The sequence below is a fragment of the Delphinapterus leucas genome, chromosome 10 (genome assembly GCF_059928025.1).
Source record: "Delphinapterus leucas isolate spDelLeu-1000000601 "Yukka" chromosome 10, BTC_Dleu_Yukka2, whole genome shotgun sequence".
Lineage (NCBI taxonomy): Eukaryota > Metazoa > Chordata > Mammalia > Artiodactyla > Monodontidae > Delphinapterus > Delphinapterus leucas.
In genome coordinates this window covers 3,189,948-3,214,722 of record NC_143138.1, presented here as the reverse complement: position 1 = coordinate 3,214,722, position 24,775 = coordinate 3,189,948, and the positions used below count along the sequence as shown (strand labels likewise).

Sequence of the window (24,775 nt, the reverse complement as noted above, 5' to 3'; positions counted from 1 at the left end):
AAAACAAACATAGTCCCCGAGCCTCTGTTCCAGCCACCTGGTGAGAGGATGACAGTCAAGGTAACATGGTTTTCAAACCTGTGATTGCAATGCTAACAGCCTGCGGTAAGAGTTGGCTCTGATACCTTCCCAGCTAAGTGTTTTTACTAAGGACTACAAGTCCTTCAGGAGGAAGAAGGAAAGTGAGTGTGGCGATAAAAGCCCTCGGATAAAGTAGGAGAAACAGGGAGCCAGTGAAAGAAAGATCTGCTTACTCATGGAAGACAAACAAATTAGTGCTCAGGGTCAGTAAACCCGCTGGGTCTCGCAAACATGCCGCCAACCTTCAGTTTATGCTGGAGAAAGAGAGATTCCCCCACCAGAGCCCCGCAAGGACAGACACGGCCGCCCAGCTCAGATGCACACCGTACACACATCAATACGGTGCACAGGAGCATGGTCTCACACCTCCTTCAAAGGCTTCAGAAATCCCTCCGTTCCTAGGAACTAATGATCTTTCTTAGAAAGGCTTATCGATATCATTTATATCACCCCTTCTTTCCTTGGTGTTTTCTATTTTAAATGTGAATTTTTAGCTACTACACTACTCAAGGAGATAAAGGCTGAGAAAATGGAACTTCAGGAGTAGCCTTCAAGTTACCGATACTTAAATAAACATTTTTAATATAAAGAAGATACTCTTTCAAAGTTCCTTTCGAGGAATGCTTCGTCCCAAGAAATGGGACTACACAGATAAATCCGCCTCGGCTTGGTTTAGCACAGCGGTCCAGAAGAGACCCTAGTACACACAGAAATTTAAACTTCGGTAAATGGGCACGACGAGTCATAAATAATCCTGGAAATACCGCCTAACTGACTGTGAAGAAACAACACAGGGCAAAATAATTCCCAACACATAAATTATACATTTAAAGGCTTAAAATGATAAAAATGCTAACTCTGTACTTGGGAATGCACTGTTCAAATTGTAAAGAGAAAAGACCAACGGACCTGATTACATTTTAAAAAGTAAAACTCAGATAAATAAAAAGCACAGAGGTACAAAGAAAATAAACTGAGAAAATACATTTGCCACCAAGGGTGAAAAATACATTTGCCACATTAATATAAAGAGTTTAAAAAGAGTTAACAGAAAGTGATTTTTTGAAATCTAACTACAAAAGGGCTAACAAACATTTCAAAGCCACTTAGCTACAAAACTCAAAAGATAACACTTTTCCATCTGTGAGCTATGTTTTTAATTTTATTTGGTGTGTAACACCCCATGCAGGGAAGGAAACACTGGGGTGACCTTGGTGGGAGTGAATAGTTGACTCCAATAAAAGCTGAATTGTTCATCGCTTCTGATCCAGTAATTTCACCGTATATAAAAGTTTTTAAAAACCCTCTTAATAGGGGGAGGGTGATCAGAGAGTGGGTCATGATATTATTATAACTGTGTAACTGTAACTAGATATCTTTAGGGAAAGAGCACACAGTTCTATGCTTGAGTATTAGAAAGGCTCTTATCTTGTAATAACCTATAATGGAAAAGCATCAAAAAAAAGGAATAGAGATGTACACATATATATATATATATGTATACATGTAAAACCGAATCACTGTGCCGTACACCTGAAACTAACACGGTATTGTAAATCACCTATACTTCAGTTAAAAAAAAAAAGGCTCTAGTTGAAACTGGGTGGTTCTCATGGACTCCTGGTTACACCATATGTGACATCCTCTTTTTCATGTACCGCTACGCTCGTGGTTTGTAAAAAGCAGGACACAAATCTGTAATGCCAGCCATACTGAACATGGATGCATGCGACCTGGGTGTGTGCACGGCGGGGATGAATGCCACCTGGGTGTGCGCGTGTCGCGTGGTGGGAACCCTGAGCGGTCCATCCCAGATCTACGCTGTCTCTGCTGGTTACTGCTTTCTCACCACAGTCATGTGGACAGGCTAACTTTTTGCTCACTGAGAAATGAAGGTGTAACTGCTTCTCCTGTAACAATATTTGCAAAGCACTTGAAACAGTAAGTAGCACACGAAATAATAAATCTTGGGTAAGTATTAACTTCTCAGGGATCTTCATATTTTTACCTTTGTGAAATGTAAAACACAGCCCCTTTACTACGTACAAAATCCAAAATAAAACTCTTAAAAGGAACCGACATACACAAAAATACCCAAGAGAATTTAGACCGAAAAGAACCAAGTTGAGGGAGACTTGCCCACCAGATTATCACGACATACCACACCTCGATCATCATTAAAACCCTGTGATGCTGCCGCAGAATAGATCAAGTATCCAGTGGAGCTCAACAGAAAGTTCAGAAATTTACGGAAATTTACTATATGCTACTTGGTAGCATTTTCAAGTGGGAAATTCAATAGTGTTGGGACAACCGGCTATTTCATAGGAAAAAAATTTCAAGTTCAATCTCTACGTCCCCAATCTGTAAACGATAATATTCCCCAACAGGATAAACTAAATAAAACTATAAAATTTCTAGAAAAAGTACAGGAGTGTGTTTATAATGTCAACGTAGAAAAGGACTTCTTAACCAAGACACAGAAGTCAGCAGTCATTAAAAAAAAAATAAAAGAGAGAGAGAGAGCTGACTGTCAAAATAAAAACATCCTGTAGAGCAAAAGATATGTATTTTTAAAAGTTACAACTGGTAGCAGACAAGGGCAAAGCACTGTTAACACAGGACTGCTACTTACAGCACGAAGAGTGCCTACTGACATAAAACATTAGCATGAGCATGCCTCGAAAAGAAAAAGAATTAAAATGACCAAAGAAAGAAAAATACAGTCAATCTCACAATTAAGACAAGTGTATACCAATTTTCGTCCGTTAGATTAGCAAAACTGAAAGGCTGATAATAACCAGTGTCGATACAAATACAGGAAAACAGACATTCCATCCGAATGCAGACAAGCAGATTATCTGGAAGGCAGTCTAGTGATGCACAGGAGTTTTAAATGTGTATACTTTCTGACCCAGTAGTCTACTTGAAAAACTGTAAATAATCTAAATGTCAAGAAAGAAATGGCTAAATAAGTTACAGTATATCCATACTAAGGAATAAAAACCAGAAGGCTCTCAAAAGAGATCGGGCAGGTGGATTATATACCAGGTGACCAGGTAACCATACATAAAACATACTTAAATTCAAGAAGAAAAAGCAACATAGCCAGATTTATATGAACTTCTAGTGAACATTTCAAAGTCCTATCTCTCCAATACAGACAGACGCACGCACATACATGTGCACGTATGTTCCGAAAGGTCACGTGGGAGGCTGAGGAAACAAAGAGCCCCTCTTTTCCAGGTGCGATTATTTGTTATTACTGGGATCTCAGTGGGCACTACCAAAACTCGAGTCCCTACTGACAGGCTACAAACTGACCTTGAGATTGAGGACGCGGTGCACCGAGTCACAAGCAGGAAAACGGGGAACGCTGGTGACGCACGGGGCTGAGAGAGCGGCCGCCAAGCCTGGCTGGATCCCTTCTCCACACGTGTTCACGCCAACTCCACACGCCGACAGGAGCCCACAGGGCTGATCTGTGGGACCTCCTCTCAACCCCAAATCTGTCTGTTTACTCTTACAACTGTAAACCCTCGCAGCTATCTGAGGTAGAAGCTCCTCAAGTTACAAGTTCCTGTGACTACTTTGGTTAGCTGTGCACATAACAACACGACAGTCAAACCTCTGTCCAGTTTCCTTTTCTGAGAGGTCCAAGTCATTTACTTAAAGCTTGTTACTTCCCTCAGGATTTCGACTCTAAAATAATTTACTAAATATAAAAACAGCTGTTTACACAAAGTTTAAGAAAACTTATTACTCCAACATTTTCGGGAAATCTGTTTTGTTCCCAAAAGTTTGCTAAGAATAATTTTAACTAAAAGCGGAAATGAAAATAATGTGAGTGCTGCACAGACCTGCCAGAAGTTACTGCTCATTGCTATTAGAAATAAAAAATACATCACAGGGCTTCCCTGGTGGCGCAGTGGTTGAGAGTCCGCCTGCCGATGTGGGGGACACGGGTTCGTGCCCCGGTCTGGGAGGATCCCACATGCCGCAGAGCGGCTGGGCCCGTGAGCCATGGCCGCTGAGCCTGCGCGTCCGGAGCCTGTGCGCCACAACGGGAGAGGCCACAGCAGTGAGAGGCCCGCGTAAGGCAAAAAAAAAAAAAAATACATCACAGCACCAACAATTCTGAGAGGGAAACTTCAAGACAAACTCCACCAACAAAAACTCAAGAAACAAATAAATACATTCTAACAACAATTGATACCCAAACCAAACCAGAACAGCCCAAAGTGGCGGGGGGGTGGGGGGGAAGGTGGGTTAATCTCACTTACAGCAGAGATTTACACTTCCTAAACAAATAAGGGAGCAAACTGAATCCATCAGGGGCAGAAGAATAAGGGTGATCAAGGGGAGAGGGGTGCCCCAAGAGCAGCAGGAGAACTCGGTATGAGACCATCCATCCCTGCCATCAGACACAGGAGAAGCAGGACAATATGACAGATGCTGGAAAAGCACGCCAGCAAATTAAAGCTCGTTCGGGATTTCAGCGAGTAATAAAGACCTCTTAGCCTAAAAAGTTGCACAGGAGAATATCTACTGCAAGATATTTCCATAAACCATCATACTCTAACAGTGACGTATGAGAAGCACTCCCGGTGAGTAAAGAGGACAACAGCAGTGTTACCTGTCCCGCTGCCACTACTCAGCACTGCCCAGGAAGCCCTCAGCCCACCTTAGATGAGAAAATGAAATCCATGTATAAATACTAGGGGGGAAGTATAAAAGCTAATTACTCAGAAAATCCGGGTGATCTGATAATTAAAACGATTAGTGTCTAGCAAAAGAGCCAGGTACAAGATTAACATACCAAGGAACACCGGTGATTTTCCTACAGGCTGGCAATCGACGAAAAAACAACCTTTTAAGAAATCCCATTCGTATTAGCTAGAAACATGACCTAAGAATAAGCCTAACAGAAAATAAACAAAACCACCACACACAACCCACACACACATAAATGCATATACACGTACACAAACAACTATAAAGCTTTACTGAAGGACTTACGGCTAAAATAAAGAGAAGTACCACGTTCAGGAATAAACAGCAGAAGGCTCCAACTTCTAATCCAAATTAATCTAGAAACTCAATACAATCTCCTGCCATGAAAACTCCAACAGAATTTTTCACAAAACTCGACAGGCTGACCTTAAATTTCCTATAGAAGACAAGTGTGAAATTTCTTCAAAAGCCATTATAATTTTGAATCCCAAGAAAGATGGGACTTGAGGTGAAAACATATAAAGCTGCAGTAATTAAAACCATGTTACAAAAAATAAAGGATATGCAAATTGGCCACCAAAACAACATCAAATTGATACAACTACTCTGGAGGGCAATTTTAAATTAAAAATGCACACACCCTTCCATCCAGTTATTTTCCAGGTGCGCGTACATAAGACACAGCACCCTGGAGAGTTCACTGCGAAGCTGGGTGTCTCAGAAGAACGAAGAGCTGCAAACAAGCTCAGGGTTCCTCAAGGAGGAAATGATGGGTGACCTGAAGGGCGGCAGAGAGGGAAGGTTAGGGAGACGGGCCTACCGGACACCATGGCGGAGAGGCCGTTCGGAGCTTCTAGGGCATCTTGTTGATGGACAAAAGTTACAGCATTAAACCACTGGTGTAAATTTTAAGCACACACTGGCAGCATTTTCTACACTCATCATTGTTACATATACAAAATCGCATGGTACAAAAACCTGGGGGTCCTGTTAAAAGGCAGGTTCTGGCTCCAGGGTCGAGGTGTCTGCATCTCTAACGGGCTCCACGAGATGCTGACGCTGTGAGTCCGTGGACCACTGAGCGGAGCGAGGGCACACAGATGCTCTGAAGGTTCCCAAGGACGCTGACGCCAGGGGTTACTGAGCTGGGAAGGGGGCGGGGATGAGGAACCAGGAACGAGATTGTCAGCAGGGGTAAAAGGGGGCTTCGGCCTTATTTATAATGTGGTCATTTGCTGTCTAAGAACAATGAGGTTAAGTGCTGTGTAATTAAAAGCTGGTTTTAAAAAACCCACACAGACCACTTCAGCGTGTATAGTTACTGGATTCTAGGGATCTCGCGGTGGTAAGTTCACAGGGCAGGTCAACACCGGCCGCTCTGCTCCTCGGACGATGCTCGGTAACTGGCCAGATGAGCAGCCGCCGAGGGAAATTAACTGTTAAGCGGGTGGTGACAGCCCATCCCTACTGCAGAGGTACTCCTACAAATGTTATTTTAAATCAGGTGTTCTGTAGTGAGGTGGATGGACCTAGAGTCTGTCATACAGAGTGAAGTAAGTCAGACAGAAAGACAAATACCGTATGCTAACACATATATATGGAATTTAAGAAAAAACAAATGGTCATGGAGGACCTAGGGGTAAGACAGGAATAAAGACGCAGACCTACTAGAGAATGGACTTGAGGACATGGGGAGGGGGAAGGGTAAGCTGGGACGAAGTGAGAGAGTGGCATGGACATATATACACTACCAAACGTAAAATAGATAGCTGGTGGGAAGCAGCCGCATAGCACAGGGAGATCAGCTCGGTGCTTTGTGACCGCCTGGAGGGGTGGGATAGGGAGGGTGGGAGGGAGGGAGACGTAAGAGGGAAGAGATATGGAGACATATGTATATGTATAACTGATTCACTTTGTTATGAAGCAGAAACTAACACACCGTTGTAAAGCAATTATACTCCAATCAAGATGTTAAAAAGATAAATAAATCAGGTGTTCTGTTTCTTCTGAAATTTTTTTAAGTCTAGTCAGCTTATTAAAAATAAACAACTGCTATTTTTATCTGAAGTAGCATCTACGCAACATAATTGAGGCGTTTTTCGCATGGCCTAACGTGCTTCATCTCTACTGAATATTCCTGCTACTTAATCCTTCCAGAGGAAATCCTTCGTAACTACGGAAGAGTTAACGAGCATGCAGCAAGGCCCCTTCTATAATGACAACTAGGAAAATGTCTCCAGGCCTGGCCCCGGCAGGTGAGGGGACCTGAACCCGAAGCTCCACGAACGCCAGGTAAACCGGCCTCTACGGCTGCGATAACCAGATGTACGCAAGTGGCCACTCAAGTTAGCACTGGGACTTGTCAATTTTATTCCATACTAGGGCCAAAAGAGACTTTGGTGGAAATGCATTCGTGAACTCGTAATAAATTAACTGGGGAAAAAGTCTCAAGTCCAGTGGTGAATCACCCTGTACAGACACGGCAATGATGAAATCTGAAAGAAACTCTGACTTGCTCAACTGGTCCTGGTCGCAGTCACAGTCATTAAAGGGTGCTATGAGGATCGAACTTAAAAAGCAGCACCTCTGAAAAGGCAGACGATACTTTCTTTCTTTAAACTTACTCATCCTAGCGGAGAAATCATCTGGGAACTGACCCTTGAGCTGAGCATTGCTGAGTAGTTGTTAGAAAGTGTTCACTGCCAACAGGGTACAGCAGAGGGTGAGCAACTGTGTGTGTGTGTGTGTGTCTGTGTGTGAGAGAGAATGAGAGCATCAGCCCGGGGGGCAAGAGGGAGTCATGAAGCAGAAACAAACCCCACAAAGTCAAGACAGGGAGGGGGGCATGCAACAAAGTATCACCGGGGATGACGCCCCTACCACACAAAAAAAACTCTTAAAAATTGAAGGACATAGAACCAAAATCTGATAGAAAAGTGGGAAAAGTAATCTGAACAGGTAATTCACACAAAAAGATATAAAAATATCAATGTACATATTAAGATGTCTCGAAAAGACACGAAACAGATCAAACATATGAAAACATACTGAAACTCACTATTAGAGAAATTCGAGTTAAAAACAGAGGTAACATCTATCAAATTAGGGGAAAGGATGACAACAGGTACACTCAGTTGGTGAGACTGTGGGGAATGGGCCATTCTCATACCCTGACCCTGCGGGTGCAAACTAGGACAACCTTCCTGAGAGTCCGGCCAGAGCTGACGAAACTACGCTCCTGAGCCAGCAACACCCCACCTCCAGGGGCCCCCCGCTGAAGGCAGACCCCCAACAGCGTAAACCCACACACGCGCACCGTTCCTCGCTGCGGCACTGACTTTGGGTGCGAAGTGCTGGAAGCATTCTAAACGCCACACAGGACAGTGGTTTTATAAACTACGGCGCACCCACGGTGTTGCTCCCGTGCAGCTATTTTCAAAATGAGGATGACCTGTATGATTCGCGGTGATTCCCTAGACTGACTGGTAAGTGAAAAACGCAAGGCAGAGTGTGGATAACACGCTAGTCTTCTTGCAAGAAAGAAAAGGATGCAGGAAAATACACAGGTATCTGATTTGTACCAAAAAACAAAAACAAAAAAAAACCCTGAAGGACAAACCAGAAACTAAAGAGACTGGCCACCCACAGAGGGTGGGGGGAAAGGAGTGGAGAGCACGATGTGGGAATGGGGCAGTGGGGATGAGGTGCGAGGGGCACTGTGTGGGCACCTCTTTGTACAGCCCTCACTGCTAGAGCCTAATGTTTTACATGCCCCCCAAACAGACAGTGAACTACTGATGGGATGTGGGGTAACCCAAATGGAACACAAGCTGTAACAAGTGAACCTACCTGTACTACAAATGATCAACCACCCAGGCGGAGGCGGAAGGAAAAGGTAACTTTGGAACACACAGTTTTACTGGGACTCCGAACGGCTAAAGACAAAAAGAACCGTACACAAAAACTACAGAGTTTAGGAGTCGGCAAACTACTTCCACAAAGGGCCAGACAGTCAGTATCTTCAGCTCTGCTGGCCATATGGTCTCTGTTGCAACTACTGAAGTCTGCCACTGAACTGAGCAAGGACCACAGGCAACACAGAAACAAATGGGCAGGTGTGTTCCAATAAAACTTTATTCACAAAAACAGGAAGTGGGCCAGATTTGGCCCGTAGGCCAGAGTCCACTGGTGCCTGACCTGGTTTAGTAAAGCTGTTCTCAGAGGGTTCCCGTTAGCAATTCTGAAACCACACGTATGTGCACACAAGAGTTGAACAGACGTATAACAGACAATGAGGACCAGATTTCTCACCGCTGGAGACAGAAGTTGCAAATAAGGAAGGGAAGACAGTTAGAATGAATAGCATGCTGCTGGGCTGGAAATGGAGGTTATCACGTGAACCCTTGTTCTGTCAGTACAGACACAGACAGAACGACATAAAGATGTGTAGGTATGCGCGGGCAAGTACACGAACACACATGTATTTCCACAGCTCTGTCCACGAGGAGGGTCCAGACGCAATGACACGTCGGTGGCAATGAGCACGCCCAGTGGCCAGATCTGGGTTTCTAACTGCCATGCTCCAATGACACTAAGCGGGGGCTCTTTGGAGAGGTGGCTGATTCCATGGCTGGGGCAGGGAAAATTCAAGATGAGCCCTGAGCCTGCTGCGGTGGCTGAAAATAAAGACATGCTCCAAAGAGGGGGTGGGGAACTTCACAAAAGGACACGGGAGTTTCCAGTGGCCAAAGCTAGAGCCACCTGATTAACAAAATAAGGGTATGAGATTATAACCCACTGAATTTTTTTAAACTGTGATTCCATAAAGATATAAATCACTGAATGAGTGAATATACAGGGAAGAAGCGACAGCTCTTCCTTACAGAAAAACTCCAATAAAGAAATGGAAGAAAAGGAGAAGCCACTATCAGGTAAACTCCTGCAGACAAGACTCACCAATGGAATGTTAGAGTGACTGGGAGAAAGCTGAAGGAGAAAAAATGTATTTGGATTGTCTAAAAGTCATCTCCCCCGAGATACATATTAATTACAAAGCGGGGAAACCCGGCAGACACCGCTTCAACCAAGTGACGGAGATTATGTCAGCAACAGTGAGATAACATCCCACACCCCTCCTCCTGGTGTGATGCCTTGAGAAGGTGTTACGGGCTGAACTGTGTCCTCCAAAACCCGTATGTTGAAGTCCTAAGCCCCAACGCCTCAGAAAGTGACTGTATTTGGAAACGGGGCCTTTAAAGAGGTAATTAAGTTAAAATGAGGGTGTTGGAGTGGTCCTGATGCAACGTGACTGGGGTCATTACAGGAGGAGGAAATCTGGACAGACACCGGGATGTGCGTGCACAGAGGGATGACCCTGTGAGGACACAGGGTGGAGGCGGCATCTACCGGCCAAGGAGAGAGGCCTCGGGAGAACCAGCCCCGCCGCCATCTTGATCTTGGACATCCAGCCTCCAGGCTGTGAGGGAATAAAGGTCTGCGGCACTCTGTTACGGCGGTCCTGGCAGATTAACACAGAAGGCCACTGCGTCACTTCCATGGAATTCTTGCCCAAAGGGGTACTAACCTGAATCTCATCATGAAAAAACACAGGAAACTCCAACTTAGGGCCATTCTAGAAAACAACTCACAGATGCTCTTCAGAAGGGTCCGGGTGATACAAGGAAAAGACTGAGGATCTGTCACAGATCAGAGGAGACGCCGGCGACGTGACCACTAAACGCAGTGCTGCACCCTGAACAGAAAAGGACATGAGTGGGGACACGTACGGCCTGAGGAGGGTCTGCACTTTGTCCCCACGGTAATTCCCTGACGTTGACAACGGTGCTGCGGTGACAAAGTCGGGTGGAGGGCAGACAAGAACTCTTTCCCATTTCTGCAACTTTCCTGTACCATTTCCTTTATTCTTCCCAAATAAAAAAGTTAAAAGCTTTGGTGTTTTAATTGTGACAGCCACTGAGCTATTTTAGTAGGGGAACGCTGGAACAGTTTTAAATTTTACAAAGATCGCCCTGGGAGCAACACGAACTGTCTCTCAGTTACAGACGACCTGGTCCCCTTTTGTGACCCTAGAGCTGGACCACCGCCCCACCCCGGCCGACCTGAGGTCAGGCTTTGCCAGCAGAGGGCGCTGGAGGGTCGCCGCCAGGAGCGTTCCTTCCTTCTCCTCCCTCCTCCTGGAGTGTGGCCGGGTCAGCGTGCCCGGCAGGTCGGCCCCACCTCTCGTCCCTCCGGTGCAACCTGAGGGCTGGTGTGTGCAGCTGCTGCTTTGTGCGCAGGAGTCTTCGCTGAGCCCGCCAGCTCGCACTTCCTGACACCTCTTGATGTGAAACGCCCCCGGCCCCCAACAACCGGCAGGTGGCTCTTCGCGGCACAGTGACCCAGCCCGACGCACACACGTCCCGCCTCGCCTTCCCGGCTGGTCACACCCACCACGCTCCAGTCGCCTTTAACCAACCAGACACCGTCACTGCCAAGAGAGCGAGATGAACACGAGCTATTACGCTCGGGGTGGGGAATTTCTAAAAGTAAAGCAAACTTTACTCATCACGTTAGAGGAAAAAAAGCTAATTCACTCGCTGATTATTCCCATTCAAAAGCACCGTCTAGTCTAGCCTAATTTTTTGTCCAGTGTGAAAATTTAATTTAACCCTTATTCTAGCACTGTTAACCGTGGAGCTCCTAGGTACAATTCCTCCCTCTTTTATCGGATTCAAAACAAATGTAACTAAACTCAGTGCGCAAAACTGTGTCAGATGTGCAGAAACTAACTGCAGAATGAAGAGGAAACAAGGGGAAAAAAGTAGAAAAAGTGCAAGAATGGAGAGTAACCTGGAACACACAAGATAAAGGTACAGAAATGCAACAAATATTTATACTAAACGGGCCAATAGTTCTACAGAATTTTCTGATTTTGTGTTTTCATTTAAGTGATGAACTAAAAAAAATAATCCAATCATTAAGTCTAATTACTACTCTTCTTAAGGGTTAATTTGCCACTGAAAGACATCGTCTACAACTGGTGTGGGATGGAGAATGTATTTAGGGAGGAGCCGAAGATCTTTCCCCCTTTCAACAGCCACTTGTGTGAGTGTCAAGTCTAAGAAACACTCTAGAAAAAGACCAGGGGGAGGGCTATTTTGCTGTTCACAGGGGCGGGGAGAGAGTAACGCTAAGACTAATCATGGAGGAAACATAAAAACCTGAGCAGATGCAACAGCCTGAGCCATGGCTTCCTCCTGGGAGGAGGCGGCAGGTGTCAGGGACCAGAGCCCTCGGACCGCTGACCAGGAGAAGCATGACGGGGTGACCAAGGTCTGCGTTTGCAACACGAATTGCTCTTAAAGGGGGTGATTACCACCCGCCTTGCAGGGATGGGAGGAGAGCTGAGCAAAGGTCCTAGAGTCTTGCACTTCGTCATAATTCAACAGTAGCCTCTCTTAGTCTCACCTACTGTATCCTCGTGTGTAGAATCGGAAGAGGGTGGATCAGGCAATATTACTGCCTAGGACTTTTCTCGCTGTAATAGTCTATGAGTCTACGAAATGTGGGGAGCGACCTGTGTTCTCCTAGGACTAAGAACACGAGTGTTACACTTTTTTCTCTCCCCTTTATCTAAACCTGATAGTCTCTAAGTGACTGAAGGCCCAAGCTTCACAAAAATTATGGAGCTTACTTATGTTGGTTTCCTAAGGAGATGATGGCAAACTCTTAGAGCATGCACAGAGAACAAAGGCATTTCAAAAATCGAAAAGGTTAAGAGAGCAAAGAAAGCATGCTAAGCAACAAGAAAGACAAGTCATGGAAAAAGAGACAAGTTTCAAGAAAAAGAAATGAAATTTTCATTTTCACCAGTATGGTGGACAAAATACAGTCACAAGTCCTTCTAGTACAATAAACATAGAAACACAAAGCTGAGTTAAGATATTTTTAAAATACTTTTTAAAATGCATCACTCACAAGCTGGCAAGTAGGAAAATCTTTAAGGATATAAAGATGAAAACCCAACAACGGAGCAAGAGAAGCACCATCTGAAGCCAGATGATGCCCTACTGATGCCTGGTGATCTCAAGGTCAGGAGACCAAAGCCCGTGAGGTGGGACGTGAGGACGGAGACCCACACGTACGGACGAGATGCCAGGCTTCACTCTCAAGCAGAGGGGTGACCAGGGAACAGAGCAAGGAAACGCGTCTGTCTTCACTGACCTTGGCTGTAGGAGGGAGCTGGCGAGAGAACGGGAGAGAATCCTCACCCACATTCCAGCCTTAGAAGCAGAATAAAGGCCCTGCCTTCTCTCAAGACCGGAGGAACTCAGGGAGCACAGGGACAGCAGGAGGCTGTCAACTTCCCCAACGCCCTAAAAATATCAGAATCTTCAGTAGGAGCCAAGAAACCCCAAACCACAGGAAAAGTCACCAAAAGCGGCAAGACTCAGATGTACCAGGATCTGTGCAGAAGGGAAGCCACGGGGCATCTGACGGATGGAAGCAGGAGAACGCCAACACCATCGGCGGGTCCCACCGGAGAACAGAGCAGGCCCACGAGAGCGGCTGACAGAAGGAGCAGGAACCTCTGCACACTCAACCCACAGGTGAGCATGGAGTCCAGAGTCGGGTCTCAGCGGTCTGGAGCTGTCTAGGCCTTAAGAGTTCTTGAGACCAACCAGGCAAAGCTCCTTTCCACTCATGAAAAATGCTGGAAATAGACTACAAATTGAGCAGGAGAGGACAGCTGGGGCAATGGACAGAGGAGCTCTCAGCCAGGTGAAAGCTGAAGGGTAAGGATGGCAGGACAGAGCCACGAAGGACAAGGCCATGTATCAAAAATGACAGAAGAGGGAGCTCTGGAGCTGTGCCTTGAGAAAACCTCTCCTGACCCGTCCCCCTTCCTAATGAACAGAGACTAATTTCAAATAAAAACGAACAACAGAAAAAGGATGGTGGTTGAATCTCATACAAACGTATTGCAAGCAAAAAAAAAAAAAAAAAAAAAGATGAATAGGACGATCCTACAAGCAATGAAAGCACACAGGAAGACATGCTCTTGAAACAGATAAGCTGTTCCCTAATACTTCAAAACACAAACCAAGAGTCAATTCTCTGTAATGGCGGGAAGACTGAACGGGTCATGAGAACACACTCAGATAACATTTATGAAAAATGAATTGAAAAAAAAACAAACAAACTACCTAAACACAGCGCTTACAAAAGCCAGGGAAAGGGTTAAATCTCAAAAACTACAACCCTAAGGTGCAAGAACTGCTTCCTGGCTTGAGGGCACTGCCCAACCCCCAAACCTATGGCTGCAAAATTAGTGGCTGGAAAAAACAGAGCCTTACCAGCTAAAGGTGCCCAGTATCAGAGTTCAGAGCTGGGGAAGCAACCAGAAATTTAGAGTTTTCAGACAGCACCAGAACTACAGAAGAAGCGACACTCCAATTCAGAGCATAAAATGCTGATACCCCTGGCTGACAGCTGAACCACATATGCTCAAAGGAAACCACCAGCGGCCTGGGGAAAATGCAGTCAGTGAGAAATCTTTTGAAAGAGGAACATGAAGCCAAATCTATGAATGTGATGCCCTTTCGCAGCTGTGCTCGGCCAGGGACGCAGAAGGCCCTAAACGTCAGAGTGCAAAGCCCAACGCTGGCAGATCAGCTAGAACCCAGAGAAATCCTCAGAAGAGACAAGAACAGGGAGAAGGAAAGTCCATTTCTACTGAGATGCTTGGCCAACTTCCAAATCTTACAGGCACAGGGCACCAGAGTAAAGAAACATCAGTGGAAAGACAAAAGAACAGAGCAGATATATATAATCAGACACCTATCACAGTAAAAATGAAATTTATAGTTTGACTCCAAGCATTTAACTGTCTGCTACAATAAAACCCCAATAATCCTCAGAAGAACACAAGAGTCCAGGGTCATTACAACATGTCCAGTTTTCAACTAGACAAGCAAAACCACAGTAAAGTCTGACCCGTATGCAAGTAAGAAGACAGTCAACAGAAGCTGACTCCAGGTGAGCTCGGATGTTGGATTTAACACACTTCAAAGCAGCCAACAAACAGTTCAACGAATTTGGAAAATATGCTCAAACGATTGAAAGAAAATATGATAACAGTGAGTAAACAAATACAGCAATGTCAACAGAGAAACAAAGGAACAATCAGTAAAATGAACTCAGTAGATTAGCTAAACAACAAATTGATGCTTTCTTCTAACAGTTGTAATGAACTTGAATATAGAAGAATCTGAAAAAAAAGAAAGAAAAAGAGACGGTCGAAAGATGAATAGAATTTTCAAAGATGTGTGACAACAGGAAGCAGCACAATGACTGGAATATCAGAAGAGAAAAAGGAAAAAATTTTCTGAAGACACAACATCCGAAAAATCCCCCAATGCCCAACGTACCTTAAGCAGAATAGAAACAAATAAAACGACTAAGACACATCTTAGTCACACTGCTAAAAGCCAAAGATAAAATCTTGAAACCAGCCAAAGAAAAATGATGTATTATACACAGGAAAACAAAACCAATAATGATAAGAACATAAACTGACTTCTCATTAAGAAACTATGGAAGTCTGAAGACACTGGGACCAAATATTCAAATTGCTGAAGAAGGAAAACAAAACAAAACAAAAACCCTGTCAACCAAGAATTTTAGTATCCAGCAAAACTATTCTTTAAAATTGAGGGTGAAATGAGGACATTTTCAAATAGAAAACCATTTATCTATCACCAGCGGATCTGACTACAGGAAATGCTAAAGAAAGTTCCAGAGTCTGAATGGAAATCACACTACATGGCAACTTAAGTTTACAGGAAGAAATAAAGCCAGAAACAGTCATTATGCAGGTACAGTAGGTCCTCTGTATTCGCAGGTTCCACATCCATGGATTCTACTAATAGTGGATTGAAAATATTCAGGGAAAAAATTTTTCAGAAAGTTCCAAAAGGCAAAGCTTAAATTTGCCACACACTGGCCACCATTTACATAGCATTTACACTGTATTAGATATAAGTCATCTAAGAGATGATTTAAAGAGGATGTGCACAGGTTATATGCAAGTACTACACCATTTTATATGAGAAACTTGAGCATATACAGATTTTGGTATCCACATGGGGTCCTGCAACCAATCCCATGTGGATACTAAGGGATGACTATATATGTAATATAGAATTTCTTAGCCATTATAAAAGATGACAGCTTAAAGCAAAAATTACAACACTACTGATGAGTTTACAAGGTATATCAATGTAACACTGAAGATAAGAGAGAGAAATGAAAATATACTACAGAACAAACTATTTAGATGAAATACATATGACAATACTACTAAAGGTAAGAGGCGGGAAACTGAAATATACTATTGAAGAAATTCTGGGTTTTACCTGAGGTGATTCAATACCAATGCTAAGTAGATTGGGATAAAGCTAAAATGCATCTTGTAATTCCTAGGGAGCAACCGCCCTCCTCCTGCCCCCCAAAAAGCAAAGCAATATAGCTAGAAAACCAACATCAAAATTAAAGTGAGAATTTTAAACTCTGACTAACATGAAAACCAAAAACAGGAAGAATAAAGACAAACAAAAATCTCTTCCTAAGAAAGTGCAAAATGGTAGACTTAAAATACAACCATACCAATAATTACTTTAAATGTAAACAGACTATAAACGTTCTAATGAAAAGGCAAAGACTGGTAATTTTTTTTTTTTTTTAAGCAAGAACCAACTACATTCTAGTTTCAAAAGCAGCACTTTATAAAGACAGAAACAAACTAAAAGGCTGAATAAATACATACCAAGGCGGGAATGGATATATTAATATAAAACAAAATAGACTTCAAGAAGTATTATTACAGACAAAAAGGGACATTTCACAATGATGTTAAAAGATCAACAGAACACTATATTGGTATACTTATACCAATATAATAAATACACACACATGTAATGACAGTGCATCAAAATGTGTGAAACAAAAACAGAAGAGAGACAAATGCATTTTCATAGTTGGAGATCCTAACATACCCCTCAATAATCGGTAAAACCAGATTTTTAAAAACAGTACAAACATAGGAGACCCAAATAACAGCATTAACCCTAACTTAGCTGACATTTATGAAACATTCCGCTGGTAACTGAAGAATTATATAACCTTTTTAAGTGCACAGAGAACATTCACCAAGATGGATCAAATACTGTGCCACAAAACATGTCTAAAGAGATTCCAAAAAAAATAAATCTAGAGAAAATGTTTTGACTACAATGGAATTTAAAGATCAAAATTAAAACATCTAGTGAAACCTAAAATATCTGAAAATTAAACAACCTAATTCTAAACAACCCATGGGTCAAAGAAATCACAAGGGAAATTAGAAAATATTTTGAACTAGATTAAAATGAAAGCATATCGGGCTTCCCTGGTGGCACAGTGGTTGAGAGTCCGCCTGCCGATGCAGGGGACACGGGTTCGTGCCCCCGTCCGGGAAGATCCCACGTGCCGCGGAGCGGCTGGGCCCGTGAGCCATGGCCGCTGAGCCTGCGCGTCCGGAGCCTGTGCTCCGCAACGGGAGAGGCCACAACAGTGAGAGGCCCGCGTACCGCAAAAAAATAAAAAATAAATAAAATGAAAGCATATCAAATTTTGCAGGATATACTAAAGAAGGGCTTGAAGGAAATTTATAGCATTACATGTTCTTATTAGGAAGCAAGAAAACTCTTAAACCAATGACCTAAACTTCCACCTTATAAAACTAAAAAGAAAAGCAAATTAAACCAAAATGAGATGAATAATAAACAATTATCTGCCAATGAATCCAACACTTTAAAGTAAATTCCTTTAAAGACACAACACCAAAACTCAAGAAGAAATACCAATTCTGAATAACTTCATATCCATTAAAGATAGTGAATTCATAACCTAACTCAACAGAAGAAAATTTCAGTACCAGATGGCTTCACTGATAAATTCTAGTAAACATTCATGAAGGAATCAAAACCAATTTCAGAAACTGAGAGAAGGGAATGCTTCCTAACTCCTTCTATGAGACCAGCATAATTCTTGACAGGAAACAGAAGAGAAAATTATAGACCCATTTACCTCATGAACACAGAGACAGCAATTCCTCAAGGCATTAACATAGATTAAAAGGACCAAACATCCTCAGATCAAAAGTATATCATATCCACACTTAGACCCACTGTAGTAAAACTGCAGAACTGTCAAGGGTAAGAAATCTTAAACTACCAGAAACTCAGATGACTTATAAAGAGGGGCAGATTTTTTTCATCAGCTGCAAAGCTAATAAATCTTAACTGTCAACCAATAAAATTTATACCCAGCTAAAAAGCCATTAACAATATAATAGTAAGATTACCTTTAGACATATAAATATCAAGAATTTACTATCTCAAATCCTCACTAAAATAATCATTCAAAGATGTAATGAAATCTACTCCTAAATATATACTCGAGAGAATTGAAAGTATATGCGCACATAAACACTTCTATATAAATGTTCTATAAATGTTCTATATAAATGTTCTATATAAATGCAAGGTTACTCATAACACACACCAAAATAGAAACAACTCAAATATCCATCAATCAATGAATAGTCAAAATGTGGTCTAGTCACAAAATGGAATATTATTCAGCCATAAAAAGAAATAATGTACTGACACACTCTACAACATGGATGATCCATGAAAACATGCTAAATTATTATACAATATTATTTCTAATATTAGCATATTAGAAAAGAAGTCAGACACAAAGACCACATATTGTATAATTCCATTTAAATGAAATGTGCAGTACAGACAAATTCATAGAGAAAGTAGATTTAGTGCTTGCCAGGGGTGCAGGGTTACAGGGGTGGAGACTGACAGTCAATGGGTAAGGAGTTTCTTTCTGAGGTGCGGAAATGTTCCAAAATTAGATAACGGTAAAAGTACAATTTTGTAAACATATTAAAAACCACGGAACTGTATCCTTTAAAAAGAGGAATTCTAGGCCTTCCCTGGTTGTGCAGTGCTTGAGAGTGCGCCTGCCGATGCAGGGGACACGGGTTCGTGCCTCGGTCCGGGAAGATCCCACGTGCCGCGGAGCGGCTGGGCCCGTAAGCCATGGCCACTGAGCCTGCGCCGTCTGGAGCCTGCGCTCCGCAACGGGAGAGGCCACAGCAGTGAGAGGCCCGCGTACCGCAAAAAAAAAAAAAAAAAGAGGAATTCTTTGGTATCCAGATCATATCTCAAAAAAGAAAATAGAAAAGCAAAGAAAGTAAGGTGCAATTCAGGAGCAAAAGTCAGCCCACATAGAATGTAAGGGATAAGTGAAATGGCATTCAAATGTAAAGTTAGAAAATTTAAATAACCCGTGATTTTTTTAAAAAATTGTTGGTTTATTTCTGAAAGATAAAACAAATACTAGAAAATAATCTTGACCTAGTGGAGGTGAGGTTGGAGATTTCAGTGAAGAATTAATAGTGACTATGTCCTTGTTATGTCCTCAAGGAAAACATATAAAACTTAATTAACTATTAAATACATATCCCATTTCTGGTACATTGAAAAGAATAGAAATATTCTCAATGAGCATAAGACACAGGGAGTAGATATACTCAAAAGGTAAATAACACATACGTCCCTGTCACATTTCAGAAGAAATCACTGAATGATTTGATCACTCAGATTAACAGTTAAGCAGAATCTAAAGAAATTAATGGCAACCACAAGGTCAGACAAAGAATCTATATCATCCAACCAGCAAAAGAATAAATACCCAATCCATACAGAAAAATCTCTCAGACCAACAGACAATTGAAAAATAAATAAGAAAAGGATAAACAGCAAAGATGAACTCTAAATCCCCAAATAAACCCTTTTACAAGATCACAAGAGGAAACCTCCAGAATTAAGGTTTCATAAAGACCACTCTCTGGCCATGGGGTAACTCAATTAGAAGATACATAGTAAAGAAAAAGATTTTCACCTTTAAAATATTTAAATTTAAGTACATTTAAGTATTCAAAAACAAAAAGACAAAATCCTTGTGGTTGTAAATTTTTTTAATACTTTTTGGATTTTAAAACATACGAATAAATATCCTAAACAAAAAAACAAGTGAATTTATTTTAATAAACAAAGAAAAATCTAAAGATACTGAAGATTTAAAAAATAAAGCAAACGTATACGATGTGGGTAAAGCTGTACTTACAAGGTAATTGTACAGCCTTCACTAAAGAACAAGATGAGCTGTTCAACTCAGTAAGCTCGGAAAAGAGCCAGATAACGTCAGGAGGGCGGAAGGAAATAGCAAGAAATAAAGTAGAAAGCGAAGATATAAAGAATCAGCAAAATAAAAAACTGACTCTGACAAAGAATCAAATGAGATAAAATATCTGTAAGGAAAAGGGCACAGAAAACCAAAAGGTGGGCTTCCCTGGTGGCGCAGTGGTTGAGAGTCCGTCCGCCTGCCCATGCAGGGGACACAGGTTCGTGCCCTGGTTCGGGAAGATCCCACGTGCCGCGGAGTGGCTGGGCCCGTGAGCCATGGCCGCTGAGCCTGCGCGTCCGGAGCCTGTTGCTCCGCAACGGGAGAGGCCACAGCGGTGAGAGGCCCGCGTGCCGCAAAAAAAAAAACCAAAACACCAAAAGGCATGTTAAAGGTATATAATCATAGATCCAGTACAGGTTTTTAAATATCCTAAAATACTCTAATATAAAAAATTTTAGGCCACAATTGACTTAAGAAATAGAAAACACCGATAAAGAAACACAAGGTAATTCTCTAATGAATAATCAAATAGCTCCTCTCCTATCTTAAAAGGAAACAGAAGTCCAGAAGATTTTATAGGCAAGTGAAACAAAATCTTCAGAAACAGAAAATCAAAACACAGAAAATCCAGGGATTCTGCAACTGTTCCATAATAGGAAAAAATATTAAGTTGGTTACCTTTTCCAATGACTATTATAAGCCTGATTATGGAAAGAATTTAACAATGTACGTAATAACACGCAGAATTTAACAATGTACGTAATAACACGCAGAATTTAACAATGTACGTAATAACACGCCGTGACTAAGCAGGTTTATCCCAGAAATGCAAGGATGGCTTAACATCAGATGATATATTAATATACCACATTAAAATACTAAAAGGAAGGAGGGGGTAAAATGACAATCTCTAATGAATGCAGAAAGCACATCCCATACAACTCGTTAACCATTCAGGATTAAGAACGCCTCACATGCTAGAAATAAGAGAACTTTAACCAGAAATAACAGAACTTTAACTTTAAAACAGTATCTTAGCAGGACTTCCCTGGTGGTCCAGTGGGTAAGACTCTGCACTCCCAATGCAGGGGCCCGGGTTCGATCCCTGGTCAGGGAACTAGGTCCCGCATGCCGCAACTAAGGCATGGCACAGCCAAAAATAAATATTTTTTAAACAAAGGTACCTTAGCAACTATCTACAGCTTTTACTTAATAATAAAACTTTATAGAACTTTCAGAATTAAAAATATAATAAGAATGCCTGGGGGCCTCCCTGGTGGCGCAGTGGTTAAGAACCCGCCTGCCAATGCAGGAAACATGGGTTCGAGCCCTGGTCCGCGAAGATCCCACATGCCGCGAAGCAGCTAAGCCCGTGCGCCACAACTACTGAGCCTGCGCTCTGGAGCCGGCAAGCCACAACTACTGAGCCCGTGTGCCACAACTACTGAGCCCGTGTGCCACAACTACTGAAGCCCGCGCGCCTAGAGTCCGTGCTCCACAACAAGAGAAGCCACCGCAATGAGAAGCCCGTGCACCGCAACGAAGAGAAGCCCCCGCTCGCCACAACTAGAGGAAACCCGCGCACAGCAACGAAGACCTAACGCAGCCAAAAAATAGATAAAATAAATAATTTTTAAAAAAAAATCCTTGTTGTTAGTAACTGATATTCAACATCGTACCAAATGGTCCCAGCCAAAGTGATAAAGTAACAGGTACGAATTTGAAGAGGAATAAAAATATAATCTCCCCTATTTGCACAAGATATAGTTATCTACATATAAACCCAAAAGAATCTATGAATTTTCAACCAAGATAGTTTGACAAGGTTGCTAGATATAAACATGAAGCATAAACAGCCTTCCTGTGCACAAGTATTAACTAGTTAGAAAATATAACTTTAAAGAGATCTCTCTAACAAGAGCAACAAGAAACTATAGTTTCTAGGAATAAATCTAAGAAAGACTGAAAAACTTTTAAAAAGTGCGTCGCAAAACATACCGAAGAACCAAAAGGTGGGGAGAGGGGGAGAGGATCCCATTCGAGCTCCTGCCCGCCCTCCCTCTCTCTCCTGATTCATTAATTTCCCCTTCCTATTAGCTTTCTCCCAGCGTCACACAACATACTATAATTTCCTCTATCTTAAAGCAAACAAACTCTAGAGCCTACCTCGCCCTCCTGGTTCCCTTTTCGAAAAACCGGTCCTGAGAATGGCCTGCAGTCATCACCTCCAATTCCTCTTTTCCCATGCTCTCACGAGCCCACGCCCAGTGGAGCCCCTGGACGCCCCCAAGCAGCTGCTGCCATATCTAGTGGTCAATCCTAGGTCCCCACGACAGCACGGAACACTGAGTCGTCCCCTCCTTGAAATGTTCCTCACCTGCTTCCAGCGCACCACTCACCCTTGCTATTTTCCTGGCCACGCCTCTTCTTTTACTGCATCTTCATCTCAAGTTCTATATAAGAACGTCCCCACGATCTAACCTTCACATCTCTTCTCTACCTACACTCAGTCCCTGGATGACTCCATCCTTCCCCGGCTTTAGAAACCATGCACATACGGACATCTCCCGCCGAAGCATATGCCCTAAACTCTGAACTTTTAGACCCTGCCTGCCCACACCGCCACCTGATGTCTAAAAGGCATCTCGAACTTAACACGTCTAAAGCCCAACTCCTACGTATCCACCCCCCCCCCCAGCCCTGCCCCGGGATAAAAACCAAAGCTGAGCCCTAAGCAGTCACACCTGTCTGAATAATTGGCCAATCCCATTCTTCTAGTGACTCGAGCCTGAAAACCCCACGTTCTTTCCATTTCTTCTCCTTCCGTCACATCCAATATCCAATCTACACATAAATCCTGCCCAGCCCCACCTTCAAAACAGACCCCAAGTGCAGTCACTCCTCACTACTCCATCATCCCGCCACCCGGGGTTTCAAACACCAACATCTTTTGCCCGAGTTATTCTGCCAGCCTCCTGACCAATCTCCCAGCTTCCTTCCTAGTTCTGCCACGGTTTGTTCTCCATATAGCATCCAGCACAACCCTTTAAAAATTTTAATTTGATTATGTCACTCCTCCAATGGCTTTCCATCCCAGTAAAAATACAACTCAGAGTATTCAGCACATCTACAAAGGGCCCGCCTAGATCCCACTACCACCCTGACCTCAGGTACCATCCCTCTCTGTTTCCAGATGCACCAGCCTCCTTGCTGATGCCCGAACTCGCTAAGAACATGCCAACCTCTGGGGGCATTCCTTTGCTTTCAAGTCCCAAATGTCACCTTATCAATGAGGCTTTCTCTGACAATTTATATAAAACTAACCCACACCCCAAGCCACTAGCTGTATCCCACTTAGCCTGCTGCCACCGCTAGAATCTAAGCGCCTTGGGCAGGACTTTTATCTGTCAGCTCCACTGCTGCATCTCCAGTGCCCCGGAGTAACCCATGAATGCAATACAGCATCAACCCAAGCCCAATGTGGAAGCAGAAGAACGCACCACCAAGAACAGCTGAGCCATCTTTCAGAAAAAGAGAACAAGATCGAGATACCTGGCAGGGCAATTATTACAAAGCCATACTGAAGACAACAGTGTGTGCTGCGTGACCAAGAAAAGACAGACAGACAGACACCAGGTGAGAAGAAGAAACTGACCCACACACGTAAATGAAAACTTCACGTATGGCAGAGGGGCAAACGGGAAGGGGAGAGAGCGACTAGTTTAATAAATGGTGGCAGCAGATCATCCAGTTAAAAAACAAGTCAGATCCCAACTTCATACCAGAAAAACAAACGGCAGGTTTTTGCTACCGTTAGAAGCAAAACTTTGGGACGAAAAGATAGAAGATAATGATCTTGGTGTAGGAAGGACTTCCTAAACGAGAAACAAAATGAGGAGAATAAGACTGCATTAAAAGGTAAATTTTCATTAATTTGGTGGGTGAAGTATGTAACTGTGTTACAGATTTTAAAATCTTTAATGAAGAGTGAGGATACCACACAGATGAGAAAACATTTGCAAGATGAATAACAAAGATTAGCATCGATTACAAAGAACTCCAAAAATCAAGAAAAAAGGACCAATAAATAAAAAAGGTTTTTATAGAACACTCCACAATTCCTTCAGTGCTAACTTCTGTGTGTCTTCTGTGAAACAGCATGGATATAATTCTATTTTTATGAAATAACTGTGAGCTGTATAATCCACTCTTCTACCATTATTTATGCACAAAGCTGTCCCGAATGATGGGCCTTGGCCTGTGGTAGCTAACCTGGGCGCTAGAGCAGTGGATGACTTCTTGTTCTTTTTTGACTTCCATCTTCTTTCCTCGATAAACATGCATACAGGGCCTTTACATACGAACCACGGGTAAGGCAATGAGACCATGAAATTCAAAGCACTTGCCTGCCAAGTGGATGTCAGCTGGTTCAAGGCGTGACATTAAAAGGCTGGATGTCAGCTGGTTCAAGGCGTGACATTAAAAGGCTAAACTCTTTACTTCAAAGAGGCTGCTGAGAAAACAAGACATTCTCAGAACTTTCTCCTCTCTTAGGATTGCGCGCACAGTCTTTTTTTGAATATCCCCCATGGTGCCAAAAATTCACAAAAATGAGCTTGGGAATGAACCAGGGTAATTCAAAACTATACAGTCT

General features: G+C 42.8%; 1 protein-coding gene and 1 long non-coding RNA gene across 5 annotated transcripts in view; both read right to left on the bottom strand.

Annotated features, from left to right (window-relative positions):
- CDYL (chromodomain Y like) overlaps nucleotides 1-24,775 on the bottom strand; it is a 156,419-nt gene that overhangs the window by 118,063 nt on the left and 13,581 nt on the right. The window lies entirely within an intron of this gene.
- Nucleotides 1-24,775, bottom strand: part of LOC149748116 (uncharacterized) — a 59,039-nt gene that overhangs the window by 21,491 nt on the left and 12,773 nt on the right. For both annotated transcript variants that reach the window (XR_016394509.1, XR_016394510.1), the window contains exon 1: nucleotides 1-24,775. This exon is cut by the window's left edge; it is cut by the window's right edge and continues 12,773 nt beyond it. This is a non-coding gene — a long non-coding RNA (uncharacterized LOC149748116).